Source organism: Bos javanicus, chromosome 14 (assembly GCF_032452875.1).
Source record: "Bos javanicus breed banteng chromosome 14, ARS-OSU_banteng_1.0, whole genome shotgun sequence".
Lineage (NCBI taxonomy): Eukaryota > Metazoa > Chordata > Mammalia > Artiodactyla > Bovidae > Bos > Bos javanicus.
This window is the reverse complement of record NC_083881.1, coordinates 42,875,681-42,892,382: the sequence shown is the minus strand read 5'-3', so window position 1 is coordinate 42,892,382 and position 16,702 is coordinate 42,875,681. Positions and strand designations below refer to the sequence as shown.

Sequence of the window (16,702 nt, the reverse complement as noted above, 5' to 3'; positions counted from 1 at the left end):
CATGATCAGTCTTTCCTTTGTTTTTTTTTTTTTTTTTTTAATGCGTGGAATGCAGTTATAATTGTTTTTAAAGCCCTTGTCTATTACTTTTATCATCTGTTTTATTTACAGGTCTATTGCAATTGAAGAATCATATTGTGTGACTTCTTTGCATCCTTTGTAATTTTTATATTGAATGTCATAACGTGCCTTTTATTGAATGTGAATTCACCTTGTTGCATACTGTATGTTTTTGTAGTCTATGAATACTTTTGAGCTTTCTGGGACAAAATGAAGTTCCTTGGGAAGCATTTGATCTTTTTAAAGCTTGTTTTTACATTTTTCTTTTTCTTTTTTTGACTTTCCTGGTGGCTCAGACAGTAAAGAACCTGCCTGCAATGCGGGAGATCCAGGTTCAATCCCTGGGTCGGGAAGATCCAGATCCTCTGGAGAAGGGCATGGCAATCCACTCCAGTATTCTTGCATGGAGAAATCCATGGACAGAGGAGCCTGATGGGCTACAGTCCATGGGCTTGCAAAGAGTCAGACCCTACTGAATGACTAATACACACTTTACATTTTTTAGAGAAGATCATAAAGTTTTATTTTATGTCTTTTGTTGTTGTTGTTGTTGAACTGGGACAATTGCATCTGACTACTCTACCTGATGCCTCATGTATTATGAAGTTGTCTACCCTAACTGGTGAGAACATATAGCATTCCCAGCCTTGCGTGAGCCACAGGGATTCTCCTTCCACAGAGTTTATACAGATTTACTGATCAGTTCTCCCTGAAGACTCAAAGAATGCCATTTGCAGATCTCTCAAGCCCTCTCTGTGCAGTTCCCTTCTCTGTGGTGCTCTACCCTGTCAACTCTAATTGCTTTGGCCTCCTAGGCTTCCAGCTCTGACTCTTTAACTTAAGGAGAGTCCTGGAATCCACTTGTATTCTAGCTCCCTCTGCCAATATTTGAAAAGTCTCTGAGTAGTCAAATGAGGTAATCATAGGGCTCACGTCATTTGTTTCCTTTTTCTCAAAAGTCACGGTCCTGAAATCTTGATGTCCAGTGCTTGAGTATCACTATTCCTTATATCTGTCTTTAGTTTTTGTATTGAATTAAAATACAAAATGAAACAAGAACAGACTCACAGACACAGAGAACAAACTGATGGTTCCAAGATGGGAGGTGGATGAGGGGACAGGCAACATAGGTGAAGGAGATTAAAAGGTCCAAACTTTCAGTTGTAAAAGTCAAGGAAGAAAGTAATGTACATCACACGGAATGAAGTCAGTAATACGGTAACTTTGTATGATATCAGTGGTAACTGAGCCTACTGTAATGATCATTTCATAATACATTTTGTCCTTTTTAAAATTAAGCTTTTAATTTCTTTCCCAGGTGGGAAGAAAAATCTGGTCCCTGATACTCAGTCTTGACTGAAACAGACATCCCAATGTGCACTCTTAAATTAATGTCAGTAGATTTACTCACTACATATCACTTAACTCTGATTATTTCTTTCAAAGCTTTTACCACAATTTAAAATTATGCATTTATTTTTTGTTTACTTGGTTATTTTTTGTCTCTGTAACTATGCCATAAGTTCAAAGAAGTACAAACTATTTATTATTCACTAATATATATAACACAATGTTAGTGCATTGTCTGCACTCAATATATTTATTGAATGAATGTGTAAGTTAAAGATTCTTAGAGGAAGGTTTTTAGGCATAGGTAAGGTGTAGCCTACCTAAGACATAAATTATCAGAATTCAAGCATATGGAATAGCAATTATTGAAGTGATATAATTATGAATTGACAGAGAAAATATGATAAAAAGTATTATTATTTATTTCCAATGAATCACAGAGCAAACTTAACCTTTGAAGTAGTATATAGAAAATTACTTGCATAAAAAGAAAAAATTAAGTAAGCAGTAAGTGTAAGAAACTTGCTGGTTTTTTTCTGTTAGATAGAAGTTTTCTTTTTGTCAGTGAAAATCTGTGTTTTTTCATTGCCACTAAGACTGCAGAGTTGTGCCTCATTTAAATTTCCATCTATGTGCATAAAATAGCACATTATCTATATCAAGGTAAATTTATTATTTCATCAGTTCAGTTCAGTCACTCAGTCGTGTCCGAGTCTTTGTGACCCCATGAATCGCAGCATGCCAGGCCTCCCTGTCCATCACCAACTCCCGGAGTTCACTGAGACTCACATTCATCAAGTCAGTGATGCCATCCAGCCATCTTATCCTCTGTCGTCCCCTTCTCCTCCTGCCCCCAATCCTTCCCACTGAGTCTTTTCCAATGAGTCAACTCTTCGCATGAGGTGGACAAAGTACTGGAGTTTCAGCTTTAGCATCATTCCTTTCAAAGAAATCCCAGGGCTGATTTTCTTTAGAATGGACTGGTTGGATCTCCTTGCAGTCCAAGGGACTCTCAAGAGTCTTCTCCAACACCACAGTTCAAAAGTATCAATTCTTGGGCACTTAGCCTTCTTCACAGTCCAACTCTCACATCCATACATGACCACAGGAAAAACCATAGCCTTGACTAGATGGACCTTTGTTGGCAAAGTAATGTCTCTGCTTTTGAATATGCTATCTAGGTTGGTCATAACTTTCCTTCCAAGGAGTAAGTGTCTTTTAATTTCATGGCTGCAGTCACCATCTGCAGTGATTTTGGAGCCCAGAAAAAATAAAGTCTGACACTGTTTCCACTGTTTCCCCATCTATTTCCTATAAAGTGATGGGACCAGATGCCATGATCTTCATTTTCTGAATGTTGAGCTTTAAGCCAACTTTTTCACTCTCCACTTTCACTTTCATCAAGAGGCTCTTTTGAGTTCCTCTTTACTTTCTGCCATAAGGGTGGTGTCATCTGCATATCTGAGGTTATTGATATTTCTCCCGGCAATCTTGATTCCAGCTTGTGCTTCTTCCAGCCAGTGTTTCTCATGATGTACTCTGCATATAAGTTAAATAAACAGGGTGACAATATACAGCCTTGACGAACTCCTATTCCTATTTGGAACCAGTCTGTTGTTCCATGTCCAGTTCTAACTGTTGCTTCCTGACCTGCATACAGGTTTCTCAAGAAGCAGATCAGGTGGTCTGGTATTCCCATCTCTTTCAGAATTTTCCACAGTTTATTGTGATCCACACAGTCAAAAGATTTGGCATAGTCAATAAAGCAGAAATAGATGTTTTTCTGGAACGCTCTTGCTTTTTTTCCCCATGATCCAGCAGATGTTGGCAATTTGATCTCTGGTTCCTCTGCCTTTTCTAAAACCAGCTTGAACATCTGGAAGTTCATGGTTCACGTATTGCTGAAGCCTGGCTTGGAGAATTTTGAGCATTACTTTACTAGCCTGTGAGTGTGAGTGAGTGAGTGAAGTCGCTCAGTCATGTCCGACTCTTTGCAACCCCATAGACTAGCCTACCAGGCTCCTTCATCCATGGGATTCTCCAGGCAAGAGTACTGGAGTGGGTTGCCATTAACCTGTGAGATGAGTGCAATTGTGCGGTAGTTTGAACATTCTTTGGCATTGCCTTTCTTTGGGATTGGAATGAAAACTGACCTTTTCCAGTCCTGTGGCCGCTGCTGAGTTTTCCAAATTTGCTGGCATATTGAGTGCAGTGCTTTCACAGCATCATCTTTTAGGATTTGAAATAGCTCAACTGGAATTCCATCACCTCCACTAGCTTTGTTCATAGTGATGCTTTCTAAGGCCCACTTGACTTCACATTCCAGGATGTCTGGCTCTAGGTGAGTGATCACACCATCGTGATTATCTGGGTCGTGAAGATCTTTTTGTACAGTTCTTCTGTGTATTCTTGCCATCTCTTCTTAATATCTTCTGCTGCTGTTAGGTGCATACCATTTCTGTCCTTTATCGAGCCCATCTTTGCATGAAATGTTCCCTTGGTATTTCCAATTTTCTTGAAGAGATCTCTAGTCTTTCCCATTCTGTTGTTTTCCTCTATTTCTTTGCATTGATCACTGAGGAAGGCTTTCTTATCTCTTCTTGCTATTCTTTGGAACTCTGCATTCAGATGCAGTATCTTTCCTTTTCTCCTTTGCTTTTCGCTTCTCTTCTTTTCACAGCTATTTTTAAGGCCTCCTCAGACAGCCATTTTGCTTTTTTGTATTTCTTTTCCATGGGGATGGTCTTGATCCCTGTCTCCTGTACAATGTCACGAACCTCATTCCATAGTTCATCAGGCACTCTTATTTATCAGATCTAGGCCCTTAAATCTATTTCTCACTTCCACTGTATAATCATAAGGGATTTGATTTAGGTCTTACCTGAATGGTCTAGTGGTTTTCCCTACTTTCTTCAATTTTGTAAAATAATCATATTTAAAATTCATTATTCTTTTTTCATTTGTTAACTTTAATACCTCTCTGTTGGAAGGACTGATGTTGAAGCTGAAACTCCAATACTTTGGCCACCTGATGCGAAGAGCTGACTCATTTGAAAAGACTCTGATGCTGGGAAAGATTGAAGGCAGGAGGAGAAGGGGATGACTGAGGATGAGATGGTTGGATGGCATCACCAACTCGATGGGCATGGGTTTGGGTGGACTCCAGGAGTTGGTGATGGACAGGGAGGCCTGACATGCTGTGGTTCATGGGGTCGCAAAGAGTCAGACACGACTGAGCAACTGAACTGAACTGAATACTTCTTTAAAGACAAACTTTTCTAATTAACTGTTTGTTACCCAGGGGAGCATTTCATACAGTAAAGGTGGGATAAATACTTCATTCCCTTTATTTATTGGTTTTCAGATTGCCTAGGTGACTTCCTAGAATCCTGTGAAAGCAAAAATATTAGTTGCTCAGTCGTGACCAACTCTTTGTGACCTCGTGGACTGTAGCCCATCAGGCTCCTCTGTTCATGGAATTCTCCTGGTAAGAATATTGAGTGGCCAGCCGTTTCCTTCTCCAGGGGATCTTCTCAACCCAGGGATTAAACCTGGGTATCCCACATTACAGGCAGATTCTTTACCATGTGAGACACCAGGGAAGCCCTAACTGTGACCAATTAGTCTTCTAACAATGAGAGATTATTTTTCTAGAATAATAAAGCCATCTGGTCATCTCTAGTCTAACTCATTGATTCTTATAAGGGTTTTTGGATAACATTAATAACAGTAGAGAGGTAAAGAAACATAAAAACTAATATAAAAGAAGGCTTATGACATACTGTGTATGCTAAATCACCTCAGTTGTGCCCAACTCTTTGAGACCCTATGGACTGTAGCCTGCCAGGCTCTTCTGTCTATGGTATTCTCCAGCTAAGAATACTGGAGTGGGTTGCCATGCCCTCCTCCAGTTGATCTTCCAACCCAGGGATTGAACCTGGATCTTTTATGTCTCCTGCATTGGCAGGAGAATTCTTTACCACTAGTGCCACCTGGGAAGCACTACGACGTATTAAAAAATAAAATACATTAAAACAGATGGCACAATGACCTTTGGCCTCCCCTCTCCCAGCTGATACACTAAACTAGAGCTGTAGCTTTACATTTGAAAACTTAAAAAAAATAATCTCCATTTTACTTAAAATGGCATGATATATAACAAGTAGCTTGGAAAAAGTTTATGTTAAAAGTAAGTTGAGTACTCTGAAAATTATAGCAGAGTGGTCAGATATATAGATGCACAAGTCTTGTTGGTTTTTATTCTGGCTCTTTGACTAGTTTTTTTGTTGGCACTTGAGGCAGAGTAAAACCCACTGTTTGTATAAGTGGAAGGTGTCAGAAATCACTGTCTGTGAAATATGTCCAAAATATCACAGAATAATCTGTGAATAGCAGACCACGAGCCTTTAAGGTATTCCCACATCCAGTACTGAATTTGCAGATATATGGAATACTTGATGCATTATACACCTAAGTTATAAAATTCACACTAGTTAGCCTGTGTATTTCCTGGCTTCTTGTGAGTGCCTGCTCAATTGGTCTGACTCTGTGACCCCATGGACTATAGCCCAGCAGACTCCTCTGTCCATGGGATTTTCCAGGCAAGAATACCAGAGTGGGTTGCCATTTCCTACTCAGGGGATCTTCACCACCCAAGGATCAAACCCATGTCTCCTTTAGCTGCTGTATTTGCAGGTGGATTCTTTACTACTACACCACCTGGGAAGCCCATGTTGCCTGGCATCCACCTTCTATTTCATGCCTTCCATTTTTATTGACAGGGGATTTAGGTTCCCTAGGAATGACAATGGAGAAGGCAATGGCAACCCACTCCAGTACTCTTGCCTGGAAAATCCCATGGACAGAGAAACCTGGTAGGCTGCAGTCCATGTGGTCGCTAGGAGTTAGACACACCAAACGACTTCACTTTCACTTTTCACTTTCATGCATTGGAGAAGGAAATGGCAACTCACTCCAGTGTTCTTGCCTGGAGAATCCCAGGGACGGCGGAGCCTGGTGGGCTGTCGTCTATGGGGTTGCACAGAGGCGGACACGACTGAAGCGACTTAGCAGCAGCAGGATTGACAAGTTGCAGGCTCCAGTTACTGAATGAAATAATGAACACCTGACTTTTTGTGTCATGGGTTTTTAATTGCTATCAACATATGCATTGCCCAGGACACCAGAAAGTCTTCCACAGGAAACACTTCTTCCATCCCTATGGTTATCTATTGTTTTAGATAATAAAAACATCATTATAGCAATTATCAGTTCAATTTATTTGTGTTAGTGACAAGAACATGAGAAGTACATTAACCAACAACTGCCTAAATGGTACATAGCACAGAACTTATGCGCACTGTTAGTCTTACTTGGATGCCTTTTGTTCAGCTTGATTGGAGCTTTAGTTCTTGTGTTTGGAATTATATCTATCAGTTAAGCACAGATGACCGTGTTCAAGTGGCAACATCAGACCAATTTCTGTCCAAGAAACTCAAGGATGATTGGTCCCATTCTCACCCTTCATCATCAATATAATCATGGTCATAGCAAACACTTGCTGGGTGTTTACTGTGGATGAGGTTTTGTTCAAAGAGTTTCACATACATTCTGTTATTTAATCACTGCAAAAACTTTGTGAAGTAGATGAATTAATTTTATTTGTGTTGTCCGTGTGTGCTCAGTCGCTTAGTCATGTTTGACTGTTTGAGATGCTTCAGGCTGTAGCCCTCCAGGTTCCTCTGTACATGAGATTCTCCAGGCAAGAATGCTAGAGTGGGCTGCCGTGTTCTCCTTCAGGGGGTCTTCCTGACCCAGGGATTGAACTGACATCTCCTGTATGTCTCCTGCATTAGCAGATGTATTCTTTTATCACTGAGCCACCTGGGAAGCCCCCCAGTTTTGTTTGTGGACCAGACAGTATATAATCAGCCCCTCACCTCACTATGAACTAATCTGTCTCTTCCAAACTGGGAGATCGCTGTGCTTCAGTTTCTTGATCTTGAAACAGGATAATAATATATCAACCTAAAAGGATTGTTTATATGCAAAATGCGGAGAATTGTGAATACTCTGTAATTATTAGCTGTTGTGGAACTACTGGACGCAAAAACAATATAAATAATGGACAGTTAGTTTTGACTAAAAAGGAACTTGGCATTATAAGAGTATTCTCCATGTTATTAAACTTGACTTTGTACAAGCTGTAGCATGCGGTCTCCTATTCCCTTGGCATTGACACCTTGTCACCTGTGGTTCAGCCTCTGTAGCCCCTGGAATTGCAGCAGCTAAAAAAGGGAATTGGGGTTGGTGCTTTAGGTGAGGTGACAAAAAAAAGATTTATAGTCTCTGCCTCCTGGAATTCAAAGAGTATCTTTATTTGGATCATTTTAATAATTTTCTATAGTACTGAGAGCCACTCTGTATTAGTCAGTAGAAGCCGGATTATTCTTCAGTAACAAAGCAAGCCTGAAATTGCTGTGGCTTAGCGCCAGAAGATTTATTCCCATTGGATTATTTCCAGTCACCAAGGCAGAGAAAAGTGCATGAACTTTTTACTATTGTAGCTCAGAAGTGATGCATGTTCACATTTAATTTTCTGGAACGAGAATATGTTTTTTTGCCCAACTATAAAAGGGCCAGGAAATGTAGAGGAGAAAATGGAATATTTAGCCTTGCCTTTTCTGCACACACTTCAAATGGCTCCTGAATACTTATTGACTATAGGTCTAAGCATCTGCTCTGAGTGACCCTGAAGTTGTCCATAAGCAAGGAGAGATAGGGCAAACCACCTGTTGGATGGACTTCATGCTGTCCATCTAGGAGTTGGTAATGGCAGTAACTCTCACTCACTGATTGGATCACAAATGGTGATACTGATACTGATAACAAATGACTATTTTCTAAAGAAAAGAAAGGGTTTTTGTGTTTTGCTGAAACATTTTCCTATCATTTAGACTTGAACTTTGGTCAAGAACTGTGCTGTCCTTAGTCTTTCAGTTGTGTCTGACTCTGTGACCCCATGGACTGTAGCTCGTCAGGCTTCTGTGTCCATGGGGATTCTCCAGACAAGAATACTGGAGTGGGTTGCCATGCCCTCCTCCAGGGGATCTTCCCAACTCAGGGATCAAACCCAGGTCTCCTACATTGCAGGCAGATTCTTTAGAACTAAGGCATTGTTTTTTCTTTTCACAAAACATAATTAAAAAATTCTACTTGAATGTGCTATTCCAGCATCTCATGGTGGCAAGTTCCAGGATGATGTTTGTCCAGTTATTATATTTGTTGTATAGAAAATATAGTGAAGTTCAGAGACATGAAGCAACTTATCCAAAATCCACAGCTAAGAAATGTCAAAAAATTTGAACCCAGATCTGTCCGACTCTAACATGTTTTTTCTCTATCATCTTACACTGCACTTCCCTTGCTTGGCACTTTCTCCTCTCTTTTTCTTTTAAGTATTTTGTTTTTTTTTTTTTGTTGCAATATCTCTTTTGCTAGAATGTTATATTTCTCATTCTTCATGTCCTATACCAAATATACAACTTTACTTAATATAAAGTTCAAAAGGTCTGACTTACAATATTATAAGAAGAAAAATCTAATTTAGGGTTAAGCCTTAAAAGCTAATTAAAGTTTTGCATTATGAGCCCCAGAAAATACTAGGATGTAAAATTGTGTGACGGAAGTTGCTGTGTATATGGTATATACCCTGTTGAACAGGCCACTCCTCATGCAAAATTCACTCCTGAATGGTTGCCTATACACAAGGCTGGTTGCCTCTATCATGCAACATTGCCCCACCCACGGCTGATTTGACAAAGAGGTGGCGTGAATGTGAGGGTAGTCAGTCAGTGACCTAAACTCTGTAATTAGTCCTGATGTGACTCTTTGACCAATGGAAACTTGATATTTATGCAGAAAATCAATAAGTGATTTGGTGGCAGTTTTATTGTGGGGCTTGATATTTGAAGAGGAGGCAGCACAAAATCAGATGGGAAGTCCAAGTAGCAACTGTGAAGGACCGGAAGCCAGCAAAGAGAGTGTGGAAAGAAGTGCATAGTCTCAGGGGCTGCAGGAACAGAAATGGAGAAGGCAGTTGAATCATATTCTCTGTTGTGATATATGAAAAAAAGCTCAATAAATACTATGTGCTTAGGGATGGTAGGATAACCCTTTTGTTGAAGCTATGTTGGATTCCAAGTGACTACTCACTTCCTACACTGGGGTCTAATTCTTTCTATAAAATCTGGTGGTCAGATTTGTACTAACATGGGTGGACCTAGAGATTATTATACTAAGTGAAGTAAGTCAGACAGAGAAAAGCAAATACTGTACGATATCATGTATATGTGGAAGCTAAAATATGACCCAAATGAACTTGCTTACAAAACAGAAATAGATTCACAGACAGAGAAAACAAAATTAAGGTTATAAAAAAGGAAAGGAGTGGGGAGGGATAAATTAGGAATTTGGAATTAGCAGACACAAACTACTATATATTATTAAAACAGAGAAAAAAACCAAGAACCTACTGTATAGCACAGGGAATTATATTCAGTATCTTGTAATAAACTATAATGGAAAAGAACATGAAAAAGATTATAACTGAATCACTTTGCTCTACACCAGAAATGAACACATTGTAAATTAACTCTTACTGTATAAAGAAAAAAAGCTAGTGGTGGGACTTTTCTGGGCTAATGTAAGGCTGGCTGTGTGGTTGGCATTTCTGTCTGTCTGATTTCCATGTGATGTTACTTGTTTCTACAGAGAACTACACTACTTCTTATAAACAGAGCCTAATATTGCTCCCACAATTATACCCCCTATGACTCTGAAAGCAGGGTAGTTTTGCAATTTGGCAGCTTATCTTTATATTTACTTGCTATAACTGAATTTAGGGAGGGCAGGGATGTGGGTCAAGTCAATGAAAGTATCAGATTTATGTCTAGGCGATTTCTGAATGGAAATCAACAATTCCTTTTTCAAAAAGCAGAAACTAATTCTTTAGTTTTTTCCATCAGTTCAACTGAATGTTTCTCATTGAGCTTTCAATATGTTTTGCTTCTGGTGTGTTTTCCCCTTAAGCATCTATTGACAAAGAAAATCTTTACCTATCTTTTCTCCCACTTGTATTTTCCCAGTTGTATCCCTCTTCACCAATACTATACTTTTCTTTATATTTTTAAATGATTTATAAAGAATTCCTTTCCATTACTTCAGAGATCCTTCCTGTAAATGAAAAGCAGACCTAACTATACCAGAAAGTGAGTGTTAATACTTCAACTGGTATTAATAGAATAGGATTTTAGCTTATCTTGTTGACATTAAGCAACACATTGGCTTGGAGCTAAAGAAAAGAAGTCCTTCTACATTTTTTAAAATTTTAACTCTGGTATGCAGAAGAATCTTTGGTTGAAATAATTTTATTCATATTTTGTAGGAGAACTTTACTGTTATAGGGGATTCTGGCCAGGGAAATGAAGGTTCTGAGGAATACCAACATTCTTTTACATCTGATGGGCGGTGTGTGATGCTCTGAAAAAACTGATCTTCACCTGGATGTCATTGAGTTTGCACTTTTCTAGTGAGCAATTGATCACTATGTGCAGAATTCTTTTATTGAGTTTACATTTTTACTAAGTCTGACAGAACTATGAGCGATATTTCGGCTACTTATTTATCTACTCATGTCAAAAGAATACTCAAAAATGTCTTTAAAGATTACCCCCAAGTCTCTCTCCAAGGCTATAAACAACTAGGGCAATGCTTTTGGTGACACCCTTTGATGTGAGATGTGTCATGTTCAGCAGAATAAATGCAGATATTTCCATTGAAATGGAACTTGAAGACCATGACCTATGGATACATCTTTTCTTGTCCTTCTGAATTTTTATTTTGTATTTATTACAACCTTTTTTCAGACTTCTAGTTCTGACATACTTTTGTCAACTACAAATTGGCACTTGCCAGCAGCATTTGCCAGCGTCTGAACAACAACAGCGAGAGCCTTTGCCTCCTGCCTGTGCTGCTGCAGCTGCTGACTTTTGACACCCTTGGAAAGGACTTCAGGGTGGAGAGTGAGGCACTCTGTGTCTCAGGGAAACTGGTGGAGCAGGTCTTTAGACAGATATTTTTAGGAACTGATTTCATGATCCTAATCCTGCCATCTCTTCATACCTAGAAAAGCACTAAATCCCTTTATCATGACATCAGCTCCTCATGACTAGCAGGAAACATTTTGCAAAGTAAACACTTGATTACATTGAACTCCTCCTTCACCAAAATCTTATATGTTGACGTTCCCCCACTACCTCTTTGAAGGAGTCTCTCAGAGTTATCTGAGGTGCTCTCTCTGGGGGCTGCAGTCCTCATTTCAGTTCAGTTCAGTTCAGTCCCTCAGTCATGTCTGATTCTTTCCGACCCCATGGACTGCAGCATGCCAGGCTTCCCTGTCCATCACCAACTCCTGGAGCTTGCTCAAACTCACGTCCATCGAGTCGGTGATGCCATCCAACCATCTCATCCTCTGTCATCCCCTTCTCCTCCTGCCTTCAAATTTTCCCAGCATCAGGGTCTTTTCCAATGAGTCAGTTCTTCGCATCAGGTAGCCAAAGTATTGGAGTTTCAGCTTCAGCATCAGTCTTTCCAATGAATATCCCGGACTGATTTCCTTTAGGATTGACTGGTTGGATCTCCTTGCAGTCCAGGGGACTTTCAAGAGTCTTCTCCAACACCACAGTTCAAAAACATCAATTCTTCGGCGTTCAGCTTTCTTATAGACCAACTCTCACATCCTCATTTTGCCCCCAGTAAAACTTGGCTCACAACTCTCACGTTATGCATTTTTAGTTGACACTTTAAATACAGAAAAAAATACATGATTACTGGAAGAAACTGGTCAAGATTTCTATGATAGTGACAACTACATCTCTTAAGATCCTCCTGATTTCAGAAATATTTAAATACTCACCACCTTATTTATGAGGCAGAACAATTCCCAGTGCTATTAAAACTCTTGTATATACAACTCTGATGACACCTTCCTCCTTTCTAGAGATAACTGTGTTCCTTTAATTTTGCCAAGTATGTACTTTAAATAATTTGGTCTTGCTTTGGAAAAATTTTTTATTTATTTTATTTTTGGCCATATGGCATGTGGGATCTTAGTTCATTAATCAGGGATCAAAGCTGCGTTCCCTGCATTGGAAGCACAGAGTCTTAACCACTGGACAGCCAGAGAAGTCTTGGTCTTGCTTTTGAACTATTCTATAAACAGAAGTATAATACGCATATTATGTGACTTAATACTCAACAGCATGATGAATCCATGCCAGTGTAGCTGCCATTGTTGCATGGTACCCCACTGTATGCTGTAATTTATCAATTTCCAGTTGGTGGACTGACTTTCTGTGACTCAGTGGATTGTAGCCCACCAGGCTCCTCTGTCTATGGGATTTCCCAGGCAAGAATACTGAAGGTTGCCTTCCCTTTGTCCAGGGAGGTCTTCCGAACCCGGGGACTGAAACGGTGTCTTATATCTCCTGCACTGGCAGGTGGGTTCTTTACCACTAGCGCCACCTGGAAAGCCAACCCAATATATACTTAAAAGTATACTTTTTACTCCAGGGTATATTCCCAAAAGTGGAGTTGTCAGGTCTAGATGGTGGCCTTTCCTATTCTGATTGCCAGCAAATTCTGCTGTGCCCTCTTCCCATCCCTGAATATCTGGAGGGTATGTGAATCCTGTTTGTGCTTAATTGATGAGCTAGAATTAATTTTATAATTCAGGGGCCCTCAGAGGAAAGAAGAAGAATAGGAGAGGAAGATGGTAGTGCTTTCCAGGCTATAGATTGACTTTCAGACATAACCTGGGGGAAACTGAGGCAGACTGTAGTTGAGGCAGATGAAGCACTCCATTGGCCCTGCTCTCCTGAGACTGTCAGGCTGTAGCAAAGATGATGTCAGAGATGATGTCACAGACCCTCTGTGAGGTTACCACTGTGCTATGCAATATGGAAATTTGAACAGGTAGCATTTCATTCCCAGACTGTGTGGCTTGATTTATTTCAGACCAAGAAGCTGATAGCATCACCAATTCAATAGACATGAACTTGGGTGAACTCCGAGAGATGGTGAGGGACAGGGAGGCCTGGTGTGCTGCAGTCCATGGGACTGCAAAGAGTTGGATACAACTGAGTGACTGAACAACAACCAAGAAGCTGAGTTGGAAATAGCTGGGTCCCTGTGATCTGGCTCCTGTTGATGGACTTCAAAGTTTCCTGTCTCCTTGGTCTCAGATATCACGGTACTAGTGATCCCTGTCCCTTGTCAGGCTCTGCTGACTGCATGTGGCCTCTTTGCTACTTCCATAATCTCAGATATAACTTCCACCTCTGAATCATGTACGGCAAGCTTTGAGTGTGGCAATCAAGTGTGGCAGCTTTGAGGTTTTATAACAGAGTCAATCCTGCTGTGTATCTTGTCTTTGGGGCCTGGGGAGACTGTGGTTAAGTGGGCTTTGAGGGTCTTCTGGGGCTATTGGAAGACCCTAAACTAATTTAGATGGTCTCCTCCCCAATTTTTGAGATAACTGCCAGGCGCCTCTGCCTCAAACACAGGTGTATCCATTATGGCCCCAAATGGGATGGATGACTTGGGTACCGGTGTAACCTGCCACTGGTAAGCTCAGGAAGTAAACAAGTTTTTTTTTTTTTCTTCAATAAATGAAAAGATCTCTCGCATATAAAGGGATAAACAGCTGAAGGTAGAAGAACAACCAGTAATAAGCTCAAGGCAGATCTGTTTTTCATGGTCATGAATGGATATCTTTACAGACTTCCAGAGAAGCAGCTCTATGGTCTCCATAGGTTCACAGCCTTTCTCTGGATGCTCTTTTCCAGCTCACAGCTGGGGGACCAGAGCATGACCCCTGTGGTGGGAGTCAGAGCAGGTGCATGTGACAACCAGTCATCAGTCACACTTGGTGTGCACTTTGCTCACTTCTCTTTCCCTGATGAGGATGAATTGCTCTCAAACCTGGGTGATATTTGAATATAGCATACTCTCCCTACGGAGTGTACTCTCACCTACAAAGCGTACTCTCACCTACAAAGGTGGTCGTGGTTTCCCCATGGTGATAATAAATATGCCCCATGCTATTAATGGCTCTTATTAAGACAACTCCTGAGGCTCCTCAATACTTGTAAGAACAGATTGCAGGGCATCTCAGGCTGGCAGGCGTAGAACATGGTCTTTCTGCAGGTCCTCTTTTTTTTTGCCTCTGGAATCTCCAGGAGGGAAGGGCCAACCAGAGTGACTAAATACAGGGTGGGAACATGCGTGCTAGGTCGCTTCAGTTGTGTTTAACCCTGTGGACCTCAGCCTGCCCGGCTCCCTTGTCTATGGGATTCTCCAGGCAAGAATACTGGAGTGGGTTATCCTGTCCTTCTCCAGGGCATCTTCCTGACCCAGTGATGAAGCCTGAGTCTCCTATGTCTTCTGCATTGGCAGGCAGGTTCTTTACCACTAATGCCACCTGGGAAGCCCAAAGATAAGGTAGGGGATCCCATTTGCAGACCCCTCAGCTTTTTGTGCCATGAATACTCTGGTTGCCTGGATCCAGAAGGGATTGTGCCCAGGGCAAGGTGAACTGGGGAGTGGCCTCCCCTGGGGGACACACCCACCTACTCACCACTGTTTATACATTTTGGGATCGCAGGGCGAGCAGCCAATTGCCAATCTGAAATTGTTCATCTCTCCCCAGAACCTCCAACTCGGCCTAAATCACCTCATGTGGCCACTTTCACCCTTTCCAGCCCACTGTGACCTGTGGGCCCACCCTTCCCTTTGTCCTTGTCCTCACTTGGCTGATCTCATGAGCAGGGACACTGTTCCCCTCCTTCCAACAAGCCTCAAATCAGGTGACCCTGCCTTTAGTTCAGGCTAAGTCCAGATCCCCCTTTTTTGAATGATCTCTTGCCTCTTGGAAATATTGTGTGGAATAAAAATGAAACCAAATTCTGAAGACTGACTTCCTTTCAGAGGGTGTGAAATAGTTGGTATATTAATCAACTGCTAGTTGGTAATTGGGTATTTGATCTGTTAATAATGGGACTTATAATAAAGCTAAGGATAAAGAGTGAATAGTAAGCAGATTTTATGAATGAAAAATTTGACAGTGTGAAAGTATATGATATTCTCCCCAGAGGCAGATTCTTTGTGAAGCTTAGCAGCTCAGTCTCTAAGACTTGCTTAAGCTTCTTCCAAGAACCTAGGAGGGACCCTAGCAATTGTTACATACTGTACATTCTTTTTTAATTTGCAAAAGTATGCTTTTTAAACACAATCAGAGCTGCTGTTCAATTCTACTAAACTTCCCCCGCATTTATGATGGGTGGTAGCAGAGCATCCAAAGAAAGCATTTTGGTGGTTCAGTGGTCAAAAATCCACCTGCCAATGCAGGAGATGTGAGAAGATCCCCTGGGGAAGGAAATGACAACCCACTCCAGTATTCTTGCCTGGAAAATCTCATGGACAGGGGAGCCTGGCAGGCTACAGTCCATGGGGCTGCCAAAGAGTTAGACACGACATAGTGACTAAATAACAGTAATAACTTTAGTGGGGCACAGATTTGAGTTTAGTGGGGGGTTATTTAGGTGCTTTTCATTCTTCTACACATGTCACAGTTATCCATGAGTATTCCGGTTTGATGTGACTTCCAGAAGTACTCCCAGAACCTTTTGGGCCAGTTCACCTGGATCTTAAAAAATTGCAGTACCAGAGGTTGCATTATGATCCATCATGTTCTATTATGTCTGGGAATAGGATGTATAGAGGAAAATAAAGTTTGAAATATATGGGGCTAGACATTCATCTAGAAAGTCTTCTGATCATCAGATGTATACAAGTAGAGATGGAGGATTTAGTGCTCAGATATGCCCAGGAAAAACAGGAAGTCCACTCTTCAGGAATTTGCAGTCTTTGCATGAAAGTATCTTTTACTTCTATCCTTTATTTGATGGGAGTCATGTGAAGTAGAATTTACCAGAATTCTTGTTTCTAAGGCACAGATTTTTATGATCACAATGTACCTCTATATGTAAAGTTGCATGTCTTACGTATTCTGATGCATTCGACTATGTCTTAAGTGTATTCATGCATCTTATCAAGATGAAATCTGGCAGTTCTAGATAAAACCACACTCAGCAAAATGGCCTAAAGGAACTAGTGTTCCAGAGACAACACACCGATGTGTATTTGTTGACAAAGCAATGCATGTTGAATATGA

General features: G+C 40.8%; 1 long non-coding RNA gene across 1 annotated transcript; it reads right to left on the bottom strand.

Annotated features, from left to right (window-relative positions):
- Positions 1-9,342: 9,342 nt before the first annotated feature.
- LOC133260562 (uncharacterized) lies at positions 9,343-15,286 on the bottom strand. The gene is made up of 2 exons (XR_009740862.1): positions 15,107-15,286; positions 9,343-9,481 (listed from the first exon to the last, which is right to left on the bottom strand). It is a non-coding gene; the product is annotated as an uncharacterized LOC133260562 (long non-coding RNA).
- Positions 15,287-16,702: the final 1,416 nt, after the last annotated feature.